Here is a 13,547-nt window from a genome sequence, read left to right as displayed (position 1 = left end):
AGGTGATTACTAACAGTGTAACACAAAGTTAAAAATGTTGTAACTCGGATCACCCCAGGCAGCACATTCAGACCCAATAAAATCACTAAAAACACTGAACTAAGCACCTCCGCTAATCTATAAATTTAAGGGCAGACACTCCCCCCTGACACTAACATAGGAAAAGCAGTCCTTTTCCAGAGTTGGATACTAACAGTTATGGTCACAGTTTGCAGCGTCTCCCACGTGGCCAGGCTGTACTAAGTATTTCAGACTGAAAAGGAAGAGTCCCACCACGTTTTTAGCAACGTCTCACTGCAAACCAGCAATTTCTCACCAATAAATGAACGAGTGAGACCACGGGCTGGAAGTGTCTCATCGATCCCACTCTGCCATTGGCCTGACGTCCGCGTGACCCAACTCGGACCACGAAAACGCTGTCCCAAATGTCCTTATTTTAAAAAAGCAGGAGTAGGCCGGCAGTCTCCTCCCTGGGACAGGCAAGTAGGACAGTTCGAGGCAGACATCCGTGTGAGTCTCGCAGTCCAGTGAATGGCGTCGTTGCTACCAGGTTTGAACAGTGCAGGAAAGGGCTTCAGACGCTGCAGCTCAGTCTTCCCACCTCTCTGCACAGCACCCCGGTCTCTAAAACAGGTTGCCCAGCCTGCTAGCCAAGTGAGGGAGTTGGCCAAGGCTGCCCCAAACAAGTGCCTTAAACAACAGAAACGTGCTGACCCTGGTTCCAGAGGCTGGAATAGAAACCAAGGGGGAGGCAGGCCCAGCTCCCTGTCCCAGGCCCCTCCCCTTGGCTTGTACGTGGCTATCTCCCAGGTGCCTCTTCTCACTGCCTTCTCTCAACGCGCATCTGTCCCCGAAGTTCCCTTTCTCACAGGGACACCAGTCACATTGGACTCGGGCCCACTCCAGTGACCTCAATTTGCCTCTTTAAGTCACACTGTGAGATTCGAGGAGTCAGGCCTTCAACAGACACATTTGCAGGGAGTGGGGACAGGGAGCGTGGACAATACAATTCAGCCCACAATATTGAGTTTCATGGGATAGTCCCCTTAACGACACCTTGATCACACCAGCAATTTTTCACACTTGGCCATGAACAGAGGGCCACGCGTACAGTGAGAACTGGATGACATTAGAATGACACGTCAGTCGAAGACCAAAAGCACCAGAGTTCTGCCCCGCCCAGGGCCCCCCTCAGGGCCATAAGTCACAAATGGGACCACCACCAAGGACCCAATGCCAAAGCCAGGTGCGTGGTAAAACCAGGCTGGAAGTCAAGGCCTAAGGAGGGGCTTCCCCCTAAATCCAGAACTGACCCCCCAGCTTCCGAATCCCTGGTCCTCCCTAGGCCCCTGGCATTACCTGCCTGGGCCTACCTGGCTTAGGAGGACCCTGGCCCCTTTTACCAAGTGAGAGACGGGAAGCACGCCACTGAAGGTACCCCCTCGGCAAAAACCAGCATTCAACGTCCTGGAGTCTGACAGACAGTTTCTTCCTCCTGGGAAGGAAAGATGTTTTCTCTCCTCTTATAAAGAGGGATGAGAATCACATAAAAGAGACCACGGATACGGCAGAAGGCACACTCATTGGCTCCTTTCATAACAGAAAGGAGGAGAAAGTACAGACTGTCTACTCAGCGTAATGAGACAATGGAACGTGTGGATTGCGATGCGGGGAAAACATAAAGATGAGGCGGGTCATGTGAAGATAAAGCAGATAATCATCTCAAAGTATTTCAATGATTCATTTGCACATGTGAGGACTTGTAATGATGACAGAGTAGTTTTCAGTAAAATCACTTAGCAAATGGCCTCCTACAATATAAAAGGTGCTGTGTTTGCAGAAGGCATTTATAATGTAGTAAATAAGACGCCCTTGAAGGCAAAGGTGAGTTCAAGATTAGTGGGTACAGTGTGAAGAGAACAGCAGAAATGATTTCTTCGTGGTGGAATTGAGTTTAGGAAGTTTTTCCAACCTAAAGCAGCTTCTGTACGAAATCCCAGGGTCAGTGAAGAACTTGTTCCACCAAAGGCTGCAAAGCATCAAGACAGTCACAAGAGGTCCCAGGTGGGCATTCATTTGGTTGATTGAATTGCATCAGCATCAAAAGGGAAATAGCTCTGGCTGGCGTAGCTCAGTGGATTGAGCTCGGGCCTGCGAACCACACGCTCGAGGTTCGATTCCTAGTCAGGGCACATGCCTGGGTTGCGGGCCAGTTCTCAGCAGGGCACTCACAAGAGGCAACCATACATTGATACTTCTCTCCTTCCCTTCCCCTCTAAAGATAAATAAATAAAATCTTTTAAAAAATAAATTAAAAAAGAAAAGGAAATAAATAAGACTTCCCCCCCATCTTTGCTGAAAAAGGTATTTTTTATCCAAAAGTGGTTTTGGAGACCACAAAATATTACCTAACTATTAAAAAGTGTAATGTTCCTCTCTTCAAAACAACACTCACATCTTGTTACTTTCCTTACCAAAGACATCCAAGGGCTTCCTAATATGTCATGTCCAGGCCCTGGCTGGCGTAGCTCAGTGGATTGAGCTCGGGCCTGCGAACCATACGAATGTGGTTCGATTCCCAGCCCAGTCAGGGCACATGCCTGGGTTGCGGGCCAGTTCCCAGCAGGTGACTCACAAGAGGCAACCATACATTGATATTTCTCTCCTTCTCTCCTTCCCTTCCTCTCTAAAGATAAATAAATAAAATCTTTAAAAAAAAAATATGTCATATCCAGCTCCTTATTCAGGAGCACTGACTCCTTTTCCTTTAGACTGTCAAATTTTAAAAAATGACAACAGCCAATAGCACAATAGCCCTCCAGTGTTAGTGAATGAAAATTACACCTGTTTTTTGTCAGATCAGCAAAAAAATATGTTTTTTGTTGTGGCACAGAATTTCAGCAATCAGTGTATCTGCGCCATGAGATTTGAAAAAAAGGTAAAAAATTCACTGCCTTATTCGATTATATTAATAAACAAAAATAAAAAGGAATGAATTTAGCACACTAGTCATGAGGTTAGGAAAGGGAGAATGAAAACAAAGTTGAAATCAATCATTTAAAAACAAAAAAGTTGAACTTATCAATAAAATCAAAGCTGGCTCCATGAAAACAAACTTCTGCCCAGTCTGAGCATGGAAAAGAGAGAGATCAAAACCACGCAACACAAGAAGTGACCGTGGAAATTCACAGCAGACACTGAAAAATCAGAGGACTCTTTTGCTCGACCCCACACAAGTGCGCTTGAGAATGTGACTGAGAGGATCATTCCTCTAGAAAAATATAATTTACCAACCTAATTCCAGAATAAGGAGAAAATCTAAACAGGTGTATGTCATGCAAGAAACAGAGAAAGTCACCAAAGGGCCAGCCAACCCTCCCCAGGCCACCAAGTGGGTTCACAGGGATGTCTCCCATCTTTAAAGAGCAGACTGTCCCAATGCCGTGTCACCTCCCTAGACCAAAGGAAAACCATAAATTATATTTTTTAGGCAAGTATAACACTGCTACCGAAACACAGCAGCAATTCCACACATACAGAAAATGAAACTACGGGTTAATTTTATTAATATCGATGTAAAACCCTAAATAAAATATGAGTAGGCGGAACCTATGAAGACCAACTGCAGTTAGTGTGGGAATGCAAGTGTGAGCCAATGCAGGAAATTTGCTAACGAAACTCATCATTTCAGTAAAAGTTGTAGGGAAAATATAATCAGCTCCACACATCCTAAAAAGCACCTGTCAAAATTTAGTCCCCAGTGCTAAGGTTTTTTAAAAAAATCTTTAATGAAATAGAAATCAATAAATACGATGCCCTGGCCAGGTGGCTCAGTTTGTTACAGCATCGTCCCACACCCAGGAGTCCTAGTGCGTCTTCGGGCACCTCCCCTGGTCAGCAATACAGAGGAGACCGAGTGTTGTTTCTCCCTCACATCGATGTCCTTCTCTCCCTCTCAAATCAATAAACACATCTTCCAATGAGAATAATAATAATAAAATAAAAATTTAAAAAATAAATGTGAATTTTTTAAAAAAGATATCTATCTCCGACGAAAAGGCAACCTGGGACTTGATGAGGAAACACTAGAGACTCCCACTGAAGTCAACAAAAAATCAGGTTGGCACTGTTTCCCTTTATCATCTCACATTTTCAGTTTCTCTCTGAAATCTCCTAGCTGCTCGCTTACTGGAGCACTTTTGCTCAGCCTACTGAGCATAATTAATTATAATCTGCTTTAACACTGTTGTCTGACAGTTTCGGCATTTCAGTCATCTCTGCTTGATTTCTTCTGATTGTCTTTTCTCTTGAAAACATGTAGCATTTTCCTGGTTCTTTATATTTTCAGGGTCCTGAGATTGTACCCTGGGCACTGGGAAGGTTATGTAGTCGAGACCCCGAATGTTGTCATGTCGATGCACCTGGTGATGTTTCATTTCGACACTCAGTGGACCAGATCAGACTCAGCGTGCTCACGCTGTCTTGCTTGTGACGGGCAGCAACTCGGATCTCGGGCCACGCCTCTTTCCCTCGTCTGCGAGCCGCTGTGAGTCTGCCCCCTGCCTGTGTGGTCAGTGGGTCAGCGAGAGACTTGGGCAGAGTTCAAACACAGAATTGAGGTCACCCCTTCTCGGGGTGATCTCTTACCTTCTCGTTATCATGGTGGCCCAGGGTCTACCTTCAGATTCCTTAGGCCAGAAATATGACAAGCCTTCCATTGGGGCTGTAGACACACACACACACACACACACTTGCAACCAGGGCCTGTTCTCTGGCCAAAGCTGGATACCAGGCAATCCCTTCTCTACTCGAAGACTCAGCCCCCTCGGCCTGCTGTTGCTCCCTCTCCCCACCCCTGAGGTGGTTGTTTTTGGGGGTTCACAGTTGCAACATCTGGGAGGGCTGGTCTGTTAGGAGCCCACCCCACTGCACCACTGGGTACGTGGCCTCTTCAGAATGGTCTGTGGAACAGCTAACAAAGAGCTCTCAGCCATGGGGCGTCCCCCCTAGGCTTAAACAAGATAAAAATGTGATCGTGGAAAATTCTTTTGGCGTGTTAACTGCACTATCAAGTCCATAGGGGACATTCAGACATAGGTAGAAACTGACCGGTTTCCAAAGATGTATATATGGCAACTGTTTTCAAATAAATGTTGAGGAATAAATATTAAAGTCCTAAGGACCCAGAAACATGTCAAGAGGGGGACTCTTATGGTAGAGTGACAGGGAAGCCTTCCCATCACTTCATTCAGGACCCCAACTATTTTTATCTGTGAATCTGTAGCAAAAAAAAAAAGTATTGAGGTTTTTACTATGGTTGGGAATCAGAAAAAAATGTAGCTTGCTTTCTGGCAAGTTTCTGGGTGGTATGATATTTGAATTGCGTGTACTTAGTTCCTAAAAAAAATTTTATACAGCAAGGCTTAGCTATCTACACCTGAAGGCTTAAGGAGCTACAAACACCCGCAGACCTCAGGGGGCCGCACTGAGATGCACACAATCTAAATTCATTCCTCTCAAGGTTTTTAATTACAAGGGAAGTTCACCAGTCCTTTAAAGATGGGAGTTGTTCGCACATCCCACGAACCTTACAGCAGATCCAAACAGCAAAACAGTCTGCCAGATTAGGCACTCAACCCCCCAGGAAACCCCCCCTCAGACTGCTAAGGAGGCCGTGCTAAATCGGGCCGTTCCTGCCCCAGAATGCCAACAGGTGTCCGTCCGCATGTGTAAATGGCGGGTTGTTATCTGTATTAAGCAAGTCCCTCGAGTCAGGTTTCAAGTCTAATTTGTGAACATTGGAGTCTGAGTACCCATCCCCACGGCAGACACGGCGGTAACTTTTCACAACTTCCAGCCATTCCTGGAGATTAAAGAATTAGAAGGTAGAAAGGCAAAATTGGAACTTCAGTCTACCGGTCCCAGCTCATACGTGAAATGTCCCAGCTTTAAAAATGTCTCATTTCAGATTCTGGGCTCCATTGCCCTCGCCATGCACCTGGCCTGCCTCTGGGGACGGCAAGCCTCAGCTTTCGAACCCCACTCCATGGCGTTTACCGCCCTCCAACCCCGCCTTCTCGCCCAGCCCAGGAGACAATGTCCGTCTGCTCCTGGGGTCCCCTCCATGGCCACTCTCATTACGCCCAGATGTGGCCCCTCACAGACTTGCCACAGAAGCATGGCAGGCCAGGCCCCCAGGCCGCCTACCTCTGACCCTTTCTACTCCCCAGACCCACTGCTCGGGGCGTTACCCCCACTGCAGCTCCCACTCTCCGGCAGAGCCGACCCCACCTGTGTTCGGTTCATTCCGTTTCCTCTACCTGAACTTGTCTACAGGGCCCACACCCTTCACCCCCTTACCGCCCCCAGGAAGCACTCACCTAGCCTGCCTCCTCCCTGTACCCCACGTTTCCATGGCCTTATTCTTTTCACGGCGTTCTTCCCCGAGTACACTCTAACTTCTCTGAGGGCAGAGTGGGTCGCATTTCTATTTGTTGTCCCCAGTCCTAGACAACTTCCTGACATAGGTTCGCTTTTCTTTACATGCCCGCTGAGTTAATGAAGGAACAATACAAATACACGAACATGAGTCTTTCATCGAACCCCCCAAACAGGCAGTGGTTCCCTGTACGTGGTTCATCCGCTCACTCCTCAGCTTCACGCAGAACTTTCTTTTCGTTATAATTTCTCCAAGCGGCCGTCATGGGACACCGACCACCACTCCTCTCAATATTTGTCATCTCCGAAGGCCCGTGACCTCTTCCTTTCCCTGTTGTCCTCTTCTGCTGTCTTCTAGATCCCAAGCTCTCTGGGAGGAGATTAGGAGATTTTAGGGGTTATCTTTGGGTTTTGTTTTTTTACTTCAAGCATTTACTGAGCTGTGTCTGCCAGCTGCTGTGACTAGGTGGGGAGTTCTTTGTTTCCTTTTGTCTTAAATTCACTGCTATCTCCTTTAGTTCTCACAACTCCACGAGGAGAATATTAAAATCCCAGTTTTTGTAGATGAGAAGACTGTGTAACTGGCCACTCACTAATGAGAGATGACACGGGCATTTGATCGGCCAAATTCTGAAGACTAACTCTTTTTCTGTACCCCAGCATACAGGATAAGGGGCAACTATTAGAGGCTGGCTTTATGTTCTTTCTGTGATAAAACTGTTCTATTCCACAGACCGGAGATGTTTTTAAAACCACAGAGTATTTCCATCAACATGGGTGATGTTTATCTCTGATCAGAGGGAAAAGCAAAGAAACTCCTGGCTTTAAATGAAAACCACACAAACGTGAGAGTAATTTTATCACCCAAGTCCATTTGCCCTGTGTTTTGAAGCCGGATAAGACACCCGAGCACAGTGAGCGCAGAGGGAACTGATGAGCTGCCCCCAGCACTGAAATCACAGGCTCCTGGGTCTAGTCACACCTGAAGAATTCATCTCCAAAAAAAATCTACCCGTGGCTCAGATCCTCTGACAAAACAACTCTTATTTTTAAGAATAGGAAGAGTTAGGGGTTTTTTTATATCTCTTCACAGGAAGTTTCCATCCAGTGGCTTTGAATTTTATTCTTTATTCAAAAGCCCAGCATGTTTTGGTGTTGAAAACTTCCCAGGTAGTCGAGCGCCCTTTTCTCACACTCTGAGTCATGGGTTTCCTCTGACAGGGAAGCAGTGCCCTCACGTCCAGACCAGAGAGAGACTCGGAAACCTCTTTAGATCAACAGGAGGCGATCGGTAAACACCTCGCGTCCCAGGGCTTCGGTAGGAAGTGGGGAAACAGAGAAGCTATAGTCCTAAATACTAGCCTCAGACTTAAGTAGCAACTTCGCAGAAGAACAGGATTATCTGGAATTTGGGCTCCTTGAGGTCAAATGCAGGTTTTGAGGGGCCTGATCTGATAAAGCTTTGGAGGCCTCTTGTAAGAAAAAGAAGGCAAAATAACAATACGTATTGAAGAATGAACACAAATATTGATATAGAATGAGAAACAAAATCACACATTATGCATTTAATGAAGTTGACGTTAAATAAACTGTAAGTGTAATCAAGCTAGTTTTTTGGGTAACAGACAAAATTATGTAATATTTTTATTAACACCCTTCTGAGAGAGTTCAATAATGCTTCCTTTTCTACAGTTTTTGGCTGTATATCCTTTTTAGTCACTTCTTCCTATAAAGATCTTGTAATAATTTCTGTAGAGAGAATAAAAGTTAATTCTTTTTTGAGTTTCCTTGATTAAAATGTGGGGTTCTCTCCAACACTAAAAGTTTAGAACAATTTACTTCACCTTCTAAATTCATTATTGTGATGTCGTGTACATTTTTAAGATTGTTGTCAGATTTGGAGGAACTGTTATCATGTCTGTTTCTTACAAGAGCTGTGGAATCTAGGGCGAAATTGACACTAGCTACCTTCTGGCTTCCTAGAGGTCAAATCTTGTTTCTCCTCCACCCCCCACGTGCTTTCAGCCTGAGGTTCTATGCACGCCAGCCTCAGATGTGCTCCTGTACGATGCTGAAGGCAAAGTAGGCAGACTGGCCCGTGGGAATATCTCTGACAGCCCCTTCTGCCCAGGACAGCACCGGTAGCTTACCTATTCAAGAAAGTGACTGCAAACCACACAAATAAATCTCACTAAGCCCAAATTAAAAGTATCCATAAGTCAACTTTCCCTTAACTCAGTCCCAAAATCCCCACGATCACTCCAAGGGGTGGGTGTCAGGGCCAGGGGGCAGAGTGGAAAAAGACAGCCATCTTGATTATAGTTAAACTACCATTTGCAGATTTTGCAAGGCCACGTGGCCATGTGAATCTATTTTTGACCTTGACCCTTCCCAACGCCTTGGGTGGGACCTGGATAAGAGGCCCCAGCTCAAGTCACTTTTGCTTTGCTGTAAAAGTGCCCTCTGGGCTCCCTAGATTTTTAGGCCTTTGCTCTCCCACTTAAAAATCAGTGAAAAATAAAACATGCATGAGCTCTTTCAGGACTTGCTTTCACCCCCCAACCCCCCTCATCACCAAGGTTGTCAGATAAATCATGGAGGGGGGAGGCAGAGTCTGGTTGACCACAGACACCGGGCAACTGGTTGCTTTCATTCGTGTCTCCCAGCAGCCCTGAGAACTGCACCCCACATTCAGGCTGGGAAACAGGCCCCGAGGTCTAAAAGCAGGGCCTACAGCAAGCCCCCTGAAACCCTTGCTCCTTCTACTTTCGGTGGCTGCTTCCTACAGGTTTTCCCCCCTAAAGTAACATATACTATTTAGAGAAAACATACTAAGCATAGAGAAATAGAAGAATGTTTTAAAGTTACCAATAGCTGCATTACCTAGACACAACCATAGTCAGATTTTGGGTTATTTCCATGTTTTATGGAACACAGAAGTTGAAATGATTACATGAAATGAGCCTGTTTTTCCTGATTTTTGCAGAAACACATTGCCTGTCAAAAATATAAAAAATATTGAAAAGTACGATATAAAGAAACTAAAAACCATCTGTATTTGTTTTCCAGGGCTGCTGTAACAAAATACCACATAATGGGTTGTTTAAACAGTGGCGATTCCTTGTGTCCTAGCTGTGAAGTTCAGAAGTCCAAGGTCAAGGCGCGAGTCAGGCTGGTTTCCCCTGAGGGCTGAGGGAGAAACTGTTTCACACCTCTCTCCCAGCTGTTGGGATTCGCAGGCATCTTTGGCCTTCACTGGCTTCTGGAAGCATCACATCGACCTCTATCTTTATCTTCACAGGGTGTCCTCCCTGTGTGAGGGTCTGTCTCTAAATTCCCCCTTCTTAAAAGGACACTGGTCCTATTGGGTCAGGGGTCCACTCCACTCCAATATCGTGACCTCATTCTAATTTAACTAAATACATCCTCAATTACTCTGTTTCCAAATAAGGTCTTCACCATAAGAATTTCAGGGGAAGACAATTCAACCTAGAAAACCAATGCTAGCAAAGTATTATCAGGTAGTTTTTTAAAAAAATATGACCACAAATCCTGTTGACATCCCACAGGAGATGAAGTATCCCACTGAAAGTGTCTTCTCTCCTTGAGACTAACGGAGTTGGCAGCTGCTCTCCTCAGGGTCCCATGCAAGTCACCACAGCTCAGGCATCAGATAGGGAGGGAAGGAGCTTCCAAATGGTTCCAGCCCACAGCTACCCAATCGTCCTGTTTGAGTCTGAACCCGTTGAGTTATCCGCAAGCCCCGTGGAGCAAAGACAAACCATCCTCACTGCTCCCTCTTCCAACATTCCTCATCCACAGAATCCGGGAGCCTAAAGAAATGGTTATTGTTTCAGCCACTTATTTCTGGGGGAACTAGTTACATGGAAATAATAACTAGAAATGTTAGGAGTCTTCGTCTTTTCTTTGTGTCTTTAAGAATATGTTTCTTACTGAAGTGAGTGAGTCACTAACTTCTTAGATCAAGAGGAAATGATAACTAGTTTATATGAGATTCTGAGATTTTCTTCTAGGAACAGAACAATAGATCGGCTATGTTTCTGAACATTAGCATCCTGTGTACTGGCACAAAATGAAATATGCCATAGGTAACGTGGTGGGAGGAAGATGAAGTGAAGCTTAAGGACTGATACACAGTTTTCTAGTCTTGCCCAACTAAAAGCAACACAAATCAGGCAAAGCACAGAGTTGTAAAGATGCAGAAAATACGTAACACCCCTGCAGGTGAAAATGATCAACACCTTGAACCCTCCAGCTCTCACTTTGAGAACAGAGGAGTGTGGGGTCGTCTGGGCAGAGCATCTCAACCAGGTAAATACTTAAGCCAATATTAACAGATCTGGAATGAAATCAGGTTTTTTTTCTTTTTCTTTTTCGAAATCAGTTTTAAGTGGTCATCAAACATGACATATCTTCTGAAACATGGGGTAAAGCATGTGGTGCAAGACACATCTTCTGGGAAACGGCATTGGCCTCAGGAGGAATAGCCCAAGGATCCAGGCCAATGGAATACCCGCATTTTGGTCTAAAACAGGTTGGGCTCATAAATCCTGGGGGTCATAAATTCCTCATTACTGAGTTTTTGACTTTGACCGCTCTCTTGGGTAACAGAAGCATTTTTTCAATGAGGGACAGGATGGTCTTGCAAATCTGCCTTGGTTCAGTGCGAAGTTGTTCCCAGCCTTCCCCCGCCCCTGCCCCCCTCCCCAGAATGTGTTTAATTATCTTCTGACCTTGGGTGTTGCAGAAAAGCCTAAAGCCATTGGGCTTTTATTCTTAAAGAGTAATTTGCCTCATTTTGTCTCCATGCTCATAAGATCTGTTTCCTATATCCTTGTAATACAAAAATATTGCCATTAGTTTTTCTTGGGTCTGTGTTTTCAAGCACTTTTTCAACTCAGGAAACACTTGTTATATTGAGTCTTCAGTTGGCGTTTCCTGTGGGAACATGGGTCTCATGTTCGATGTTATCCCCTCTCCTGTATGTCTATCATCTTCCACGCTCCGGGTCGGAGCCCCCGACCCTTTCTTATTAAACAAATCTCAGGATCAAAGATATCTTTTAACAATTTTGGAAAGAATCCTTGAAAACACTTTAGAAGCCCTAGTTACGTCCTATATTTTATACTTGTTTCTTATCAAAGAAACCTGAATGTTTAAGGACACTCGCAGCTGAGGCATATATACAATAAAGTGCAATTCCACCAACATTACAATGTTTTCATACCGCACATTAGCTGCATGGAGAGGAGGGAGCCGACGCCTTGCTCCAAGGAGAGCGAATCATGTCTGCTTTCCAGACGGTTCCCTGTTGGCAGGCAGGGGGCGCACTGCAGGTCTCCCACACAATCTCAGGGCTGGGAAGAGATTCCATCCATTCAGTGCAAGAAAGTTGATTTAAAAACTTGCTTCTGCTTCTTGCTAAGGGAATTCAGGGCAGGAGAATTTATTTTCAGATAAAATCTCACAGATAACTAACGCCACTTGTGACTGATTAACAGAGATGCAGAAAAAAATCAGTAATGAGGCTATTTAAGGGTTTTTTTTGTAAAAAGCAATTAACATGTTTGTTAGGGTTTAAAAGAAGTTAACTTATATTTAACTTTTATGTAACTGGCAAGTGCACCTCAGAATATGGTGATACACATTCCTGAAGAGGTATATAAAAATAGGTTTAGAATTAACATGTGTTCCAGATCAGATGACTTTTAAAAGAATACCATATGAAATGTTTTATTTATTTATTTTTAAATTTATTTATTTATTTATCCTTAGAGGGGAAGGGAAGGAGAGAAGGGAGGAAGGGAAGGAGAGAAGGACAGAAGTATCAGTGTATGGTTGCCTCTCGTGAGTTCCCCGCTGGTAACTGGCCCGCAACCCAGGCATATGCCCTGACTGGGAATCAAACCACGATCGTGTGGTTCGAAGGCTCACGCTCAATCCACTGAGCTACACCAGCCAAGGTGAAGAATACCATGTGAAATGTTTTAAGTGAACATTTGTAAAACAAATTCATACTTATGGTTTTATGGTAAATTTTCATTTTTTAATCTCTGATTTCTTTATGAAGAAAAAGATAATTATGGAATACTGTCTATTTCTTTTTAAATAAAGACATGCAGACCCAAAGATAGTAGCCAGAACACTGGAGGTTTGATTTTTTTTTTATTTGAAGGTTAGTATTAACTGACCATGGCTTTTATAAATTCCAAATTAGTATTTTCCCCACCAAAATCAAGGTGATTTTATAGCACTTATTTCTCCAGCTCTGGCTTCCTGTCTTCTCAACCCGCAGGATGACGTCATGTGGACGCTCCACAGCTCTCACAGTATCGGAATGTTGCCTGTTTTGCAGAGGAGGCAAGTTGGAGCCAGAGAGTAAAGACCTCGATCGAAGCTAAAAAGAAAGTTGGGGGCTGCTCACACTGGTGTCATGCAAATCGTGACTCCAGTGGTGCCTGAAGCCTGCTGTCCCCAAAACACTGTCATTCCTGAAGTCACATGAACTACCCTGATAACTTTCGAAACATTCTCTTCTTGCCAAACAAGTTCAGATGGGTTTCTACCATTTATAACCTAGAGTTTTCACCAGTACAACTGTTCAGTACAATAGCTATATAGGTCTAGAGTTATGCATAATTTTTATAAAATTGTTCTAAATCTTGTATGTACGTAACACAATTTTCTAAACACTCCTATGTACATTACTTCTTTTGATATGCATAAATAACTAGGTAATATTGGTAAAGCAGCACCTATTATGTGCTATTTTATTGATAAAATAACAAAAAGGTTGTCTTTGGTAATAAAGCAAAGAATCGTTTAAATTTTGCCTGAGGTCACACAGCTCACAAGTGCAAACCTGTAGTTAACTCCAGTCCCTGCCTCCAAATCCAGAGCTCTAAACTCTCCACCCTGGTGGGGCCTGCTGACTCCAAGCCTAGGGCCCCAGGCGTCCCTTTACACCTTTGTACACCTGGTAAACACTCCGGCTCCTAAAAGGAAATCTTTCGGCAATGTAAATACCTACCTTCTAGTTGGTATACTTGTGCTGCAATTATTTTACTTACTAAACGCTAACACAGAAT

The sequence above is a fragment of the Sturnira hondurensis genome, unplaced genomic scaffold (assembly GCF_014824575.4).
Source record: "Sturnira hondurensis isolate 20B ecotype Veracruz unplaced genomic scaffold, ASM1482457v3 Scaffold0000167, whole genome shotgun sequence".
In the NCBI taxonomy this organism is placed as follows: domain Eukaryota; kingdom Metazoa; phylum Chordata; class Mammalia; order Chiroptera; family Phyllostomidae; genus Sturnira; species Sturnira hondurensis.
This window is presented reverse-complemented; position numbering follows the sequence as displayed.